This window comes from Elephantulus edwardii, unplaced genomic scaffold, assembly GCF_000299155.1.
Source record: "Elephantulus edwardii isolate Elephantulus edwardi_28Jun2011 unplaced genomic scaffold, EleEdw1.0 scaffold00240, whole genome shotgun sequence".
NCBI classification, from domain to species: Eukaryota; Metazoa; Chordata; class Mammalia; order Macroscelidea; family Macroscelididae; genus Elephantulus; species Elephantulus edwardii.
In genome coordinates this window covers 1937466-1944384 of record NW_006399990.1, presented here as the reverse complement: position 1 = coordinate 1944384, position 6919 = coordinate 1937466, and the positions used below count along the sequence as shown (strand labels likewise).

The 6919-nt window shown below is 37.5% G+C and overlaps 1 pseudogene; it reads right to left on the bottom strand.

Annotated features, from left to right (window-relative positions):
• Nucleotides 1–1652: 1652 nt before the first annotated feature.
• The window catches only part of LOC102859920, a 26327-nt pseudogene continuing 21060 nt past the window's right edge, over nt 1653–6919 (bottom strand).

The following is a 6919-nucleotide window of genomic DNA, read 5'->3' as shown; positions in this document are numbered from 1 at the left end:
GAAATGATATCTCATAGTTGTTTTAATTTGCATCTCTCTTAGGGCTAGGGATTTTGAGCATTTCTTCATGTGTTTGTTAGCCATCTGAATGTCGTCTTCAGTGAAATGCCTGTTCTAAATGCAACATATATATTTTTTACATTATAATACAGCATATTATTTCCATTTAATTTTTCCCCATTAATTCATTGTTGCACATTTTTCTCCCTGACCACCCCTCCCCACAGTTGATTTTTTTCTTTATAAAAAAAAAAATCTTTCTTTTTATACAATGCTCCTCCCGAGTCCACTGTCCACTTTAATATGCATTTCTTTTTCTGTAATCTTGCCTTGAAAATAAGACCTAATCCTAAATTGCTTTTAAACAGCTCAACACTTCTGAGAAACAAAAATGAAGTGGGAGGCAGAGTACTCCCCTGACCTCAAAACCTACTAAACAGCAGTAGTAACCCAAACAGCATGGTACTGGTACAGTGACAGGCACATACCAATGAGAACTGAGAAACAGACTCAGGTATCCAAGGTCAACTGATATTCAACAAAGAAATCAAAGGTATCACATGGGGAAAAGATAACCTCTTCAACAAATGGTGCTGGCAAAACTGGACTTCTACCTGCAGAAAGCTGAAACAGGATACACATCTCACCTCATACACAAAAATCAACTCAAGGTGGATCAGAGACCTAGGAGTGAAGCTCCAAACTGTAAAGTGCTTAAAGGACAGACTGAGATCAAGCTTAGAAGACCTAGTCTACGGTATAAAGAAATTGCCAAATATAGCCAGAAATGCACAATCTGGAGAGGATAAAATTGATGAATAGGACCTTTTAAAGATTAAATCCCTGTGCACATTAAAACTTTTTCCCAACAGGGTGAAAAGAAAACCTACCAACTGGGAACAAATATTTGGTAATACCATCATAGACAAGAGTCTTAAAATAAAAAGCTTGTAGAATACTCCTGGACTTCCACAAGAAAAAGACTGATAACCCAATTACAAAATGGGCAAAAGACATGGGAAAAATTTTCACAGAGGAAGATATTCAAATGGCTAACAGACACATGACAAAATGCTTCAAATTACTGGCAATAAGAGAGATGCAAATCAAAACCACAATGAGATATCATCTCACTCCAGTAGCAGTTAAAAAGTTTAACAGGACAGCCAGTAATAAATGTTGGAGAGGATGTGATGAGATAGGGACTCTTTTTTTTTTTTCTTCTTCTTTTTTTATGGCTAAGACAATGGTCTGTATTTCCTTCCATTACATATGAGGTCACTTATGTGCCTTAAATCTGAATAAAATAAAGGTTAACAATCTAAAGTCAATTGTGACAATAAAATACTTTCCCCAAGTTTGATGGTAATAAATGTTTACATTTTTAAAAATTGTTTTTGCTAATTTTTTTTTTTTTTAAAAGACACAACATGCTCAAAGGTAGATACCCAGAATATAGGGGGCAGGAGGGCATCACTTTATTAAAGAGATCAAATAGTAGTATAAAACAGTACTCTTACATATCAACCCAATACAAGAATGCTATTTAAGGGTGTCTACTGTGTTTACTTAAAAGATGATATTCAGATGTTGCTTAAAACATATGCCTAATCTATCAAGAAGTAAGCACTACTACCTAATTTCTGTAGGTTTTAATACTTTCTATAACCTCACCACCACCACCCCGTCCATATGGATCTCCATAACCTCTTCCACCATAGCTGCCTCTTCCTCCATAGCCCCCTTTCTACAATGATCTCCCCTCCCACCATAATCTCTACCTTGGAAACCTCCTCCTCTGCCACCTCCTCCTTTTTGTCCTACCCACCCTCCTCCTCCTCCTTCTCCTCCTCCATCTCCATTGCCCCCTCCCTAAACCCCTTCACCACCCCAGTCACCTCTTTCACCACCTTCTTGTATCTTTTGCCATGGTGGCATTTCAGGGGGAGGTGGTTCAATTCCATTAGGCCTTCCTTCCTGGTCAGGCACTCATCCCATCAGCACCTTATTAGTGGCGTGTGCCATCTTCTTCCAGGTCATACCACAACTTGTCCTCGTGATTTTGGACAGATCTTCAGAAACATCAAGCAAATGTGCCAATGTCTTAGTTATCTTAGGTGACAAAGCATAACACTTAGGGCTGGTAAATTCTTTCCATGTCATCTGTTTTTATCTTTGCTCTGTCAGACCAGCCAAAGGACTGCACTATCATATCTAAATGTTTCATTAACATTTGCCATTGGCATTCATATTCAGAGGAAAGAGCATCAATGATTCTTTCCAGTTCCACCTGTTCTGGATTTAAATCCACTTTCAGCAGTGGTTTTCCTACATGATTTTTCTGGACTTTTGAAAGAATATCTTTCACCCTTGACTCTACTTGGCTTAGCATAAGTGTAATGTCAGACGTTGTTGATTTGGGTACAGCAAGGGTATCACAGAAAGCTTGAACTTCTTGATAAATTTCACTATTCTTACGAAATTGAGAGTTTTTATATTTCTTGTTTTGTAATATCTGTAAAGCTTGAAGTTCTGTACTTAAAAGTAACAGGAGTTTCAAACAGTCATCCTTCTTTTGTAAGTGGTCTTTTATATTTCCTGATAAAAGTGCAGAATATGGAAATGCCATTTCTTGTAAAAAAAACCCCACTTATTTCAAGCTGGAAGCTTTTTAGATCTCTCCCAGCTGAAGCGGTACTTTCTTCCAAGTGTCACAATGATTATATTTGAGAGTCTAATCAAATACAGAGCTCTGAAAATTCAGGTGAAGACAGTCTGTCCTCTGCTGCCTTGATAAGGGCTTTCTCTTCTAAAAGTGGTCCCTTATACCCCAGTACCTCCAGTGGGTCCAGTACATCCCCCTCCATTGTAGGTTTGGAAGCTGGAGATAGGAACTCTTATACATTGTTGGTGGGATTGTAAAATAGTACAACCATTCTGGAAGGTAGTTTGGCGCTTCCTCAAAAAGCTGAACATAGAAATTCCATATGACCCAGCTATTTCATTGCTTGGAACATACTCCAAGAAAATGAGAACTGAGGCTCAAACGGAGACTTGTACACCAATGTTCATAGCAGTGTTATTCACCATAGTAAGAATATGGAAACAGCCCAGATGTCCAACCACAAATGAATGGATTAGTTGTATTAATGGTACTTAATGTGGTACTACTGTGGTAATGGATAAGTTGTGGTACATTCTTACAATTGAATACTATGCAGCATGCAGAAGCAATGATTTTGTAAATTACTACCTAACTTGGGAGAGACTCGAGAACATTATGTGAGTGAACTAACTCAGTCCCACAATGACAAATACTATATAAAGCTATTATTATAGAGTGAGTATGAGGGTCTAGGTGGGGGGATGGTGAAAGCAGAGGGCTGAGGATGGGCGGGGGTAGAGTGGTGTGTTAGTCTTAGGGTTGCACAATTTGATGGGTGGGGGGTGGTGAAGGAAATGGGAAGGATCTTGTGTGAAAAACAATGTACTCCAACTTTGTAAATAAATCAGTATAAATAAAAAATTTTTAAAAAGCAAAAGAAAACTAAAAAATATTTGGTCAGTAGTTTTGACATGTTGTCCCAGACTAGAAGCGTCATACCACCTAGTTATATATCGGTGGCCATTGAGTTGACTCCAATTCATGACGACCCTATGTGTCAGAGAAAAGCTTTGCTCCATGGGGATTTCAGAGATCACTTCATGTTTTCTTTTTTTTCCAGAGTAGATGACCTGGCCTTTCTTCTGAGTTACCGCTATGTAAACTTAAATTTCCAAACTTTCTTTCAGTTAGCAACTGAGGTGTTTTTGTTTTTTTTTAAACTATTTTCATCATCTTTGAGCTGGAAACTTGTTAGATATCTGCCTTTCCGGAAGTTGTAGGGATAGGGGCTCTGTAGGGACTTGTGCTGATAAATGAAAGCCTGTGTCTTTCTGATGGTTCAAATTTACCAGCTGCTCCATGGACGAGAAATGAAAAATTCTGTGCAATTTACAGTCTCATAAACCCACTGCAAGGTCAGCTGTATAGTTTCTACTTTAGGACAATGAGTGAGTGAGTGAGTGAGTGAGTTTAATAGAATGGAGGAAGATAAGACTACAAAACAGCAAGTCTCTAGCGTGGACGGTGAAGTATGTAGTGGAGGTGAACTAGACACCTCCATTAGTCTGTCAGTGGCTTTGTAGTGTGGAATAGGAAGTTAACTCTGTTGCAAATCAAACATTATATTGAGATGATGATTATTGTTGGGGTTTCTTTGCATTTCTTTTTTATTTTTAGGTAATTTTAAGGAAAGTTTATAGAGACTTAGGGTTTTCAGTCATTCATTGCTATACTTTTCTTCCTGCCCACCCCTCTCCTCAATTCACTCTTCCCCTTGAAAAGTAAAAGAAAAACTCTCTCATTATTATGCATTTCCTCTCCCAAAGTCTACTCCACTGTGCAGCCTTCATTCTGGACTCCTGTAATTACAATAATACCCAATCATATATCCCTTTTAAACGGTTCTTTCCTGTATCTGTATCAATGCAGTATACGTCATTCTTCCCCTCCTTCTCTGTCTTCCCTCAACCCCTATGTCAGTCCCGTTTTACAGCAGTGGCCCTATGCAATATTCATCCTTTTGTGACTGAGATATTTCACTCAGCATAATGTCCTCCATGGTCATCCATTTTGCATAATATTTCAAGAGTTCCTTGTTTGCCATTGAGACAAATACAATTCATAATGACCCTATGAACAACACATCTGAACCTTGTCCTATCCTGTGCCATCCTCACAATCTCTAACTACTTGAGCCCAGTTGCTGCAGTCACTGTGTGAATCACCTGGCTGAGGGTCTTTCTGTCTTTCACCAACCTTCTACTTTCCCACACATGATGTCCATCTCCAATGGAGAGTCTCTCCTAGAAACATGCCCAAAGTATGTGAGATGAGCTTCATCCTTGTCTCTAAGGAGAATTATGAATGCACCTTCTCCAAGATATATCTGTTTATTCTTTTGGCAGTCCATTGAATATTCAGTACTATTCTCCAACACCCAGTTAAAAGCCATCAATTCTGTCATCCTAATTCACTGTCTAGCTCTCAGCAGCATAGCAAGTTACTGAAAAGTCCATGGCATGAATAAGGCACATATTAGTCCTCTAACTAATGTCATTGCTCCTCAATAATTGAGAGAGGCCCTTGAATGTGAACTTTCCTAGTGCAATAAGTTATTATTTTTGTTAATTCAAAATGCTGGATGGAAGAATTGTGAAATAGAGACGGTTTGGCTTTATTTCGTTCACCCTCTAGATGGCAGTGTCTTGCCACTTTTCAACCAACGTGAAAAATCTAAATTTAGGGGGAAAGATGAGCTGAAGAATTTGAAAAGGACGCCAGGCCATTCATTTCTACACTGCGCATGGTTTTGACATTCAATTTTTCTTGGACTTCTTCCATTAATTATGACGCGACGTTTTTTGTTCACTGACAGGCAAAGAGCCAAAGCTTTAATTAAACCCAAGGGGGCATTGCCTCGCGGCAAAGAAGGGTAACTACCACGAGTCAGGTGGTTTTGAAAAAATTGTTTTATTTAATTCTTTCAACATCTCCATGGGAATAAAAAGTATTATTATTCCTTATTTTACATTGGAGAAAATTGTAGGTAAGTGAGAATTTGAGTTCCGACTACCAAAAGTAGGCTGAGTTTGGAACTCTAATCAGTTCAACTTATTAAATCACACTCACTAAATTCTTGAAGTTAGTAAATTTCATGAAATCTCAGTAAATTATGGCTAAGCCAAAGCACAAGAAGATAGAAAATGTAAGGTTTTAAAATAACTGTTCTCCACATTCCAACATTAGACATTTCATTGGTTTTATTTGCAGAAATGCCATTTTAGCCGTTTCCAGATTTATCATTGAAAGTATAATCAGTTTAATTAGAATTTGGAAATAAAACCTTCAATTGCCACTGGTTGTTGGAATTCTAACGTCTTTGCTCCAAACCTAATAGACACTTAAATATTACTTTCTCATGGCCTGTGTCACTTTCTACTTTGTCCTGAATTTGGTTGTGTTCAGACCTAAAATGCTTTACTCTGAGTTCATATAGATAGAACTTTCTGGCTTATATTGTCTTTACCAGGTTTCTCCCAAAACTTTCAATTAGTTCTCTCTTAATTTTTACAGCTTATTTTTTGGTTTGATCTATGAATGTATTAAACTTTATTGCCTAATTATAAATGTATGTAATTTTTATGTACTTTAGAGTTAGAACTAACTCATAATTGACCCTCCTGCTGGTTTTAAAGGCTATAATCACAGGAGAGTAGATTACCTATCTTTTTCCCTTGGAGAAACTGGTAAATTTGGACAAATGGGTCTTTGGCAGCGTAAGTCTTTACCACTAAGCCACCTATTACAGATATATACTTGACAAAACTCCAACTTAATATAGATAACTGAAATGCAAGGACATTCTAGAAGGTCATAAGAATTCAGGCCACCAGTCAGTATATTTTACACAGGGGATAAATCTCACTGTTTCTTAGTTGCTTTTGACTCATAGCTATCTTATAAGGCAGAGTAGCACTGCCTCATAGGCTTTCCAAGACCATAAATCTTTATGGAAGCAAATCTGCCATATTTTTTCCATATCTTTTCCCCATTGTGGATTTGAACCACTGACTTTTTTGCTTAGCAATCAATGCCTTAATTGGAAGAGTGCCTAGAGAGGAAGGAAATAAAGAGCTTCTATTCAATCCAATGAATTTATTATGAGATTGTCCACTATAGCTGCATTGAATCTACTAGATATATTGATAAAAATATCTTTGTTTACATAAAATGTAAACAAAAAGAGAAATTCTTAATCTAATTTATATTTCTGTAGTTTCCACATTCAGTTGGGTCGCCTTTCTTTGGGATAGG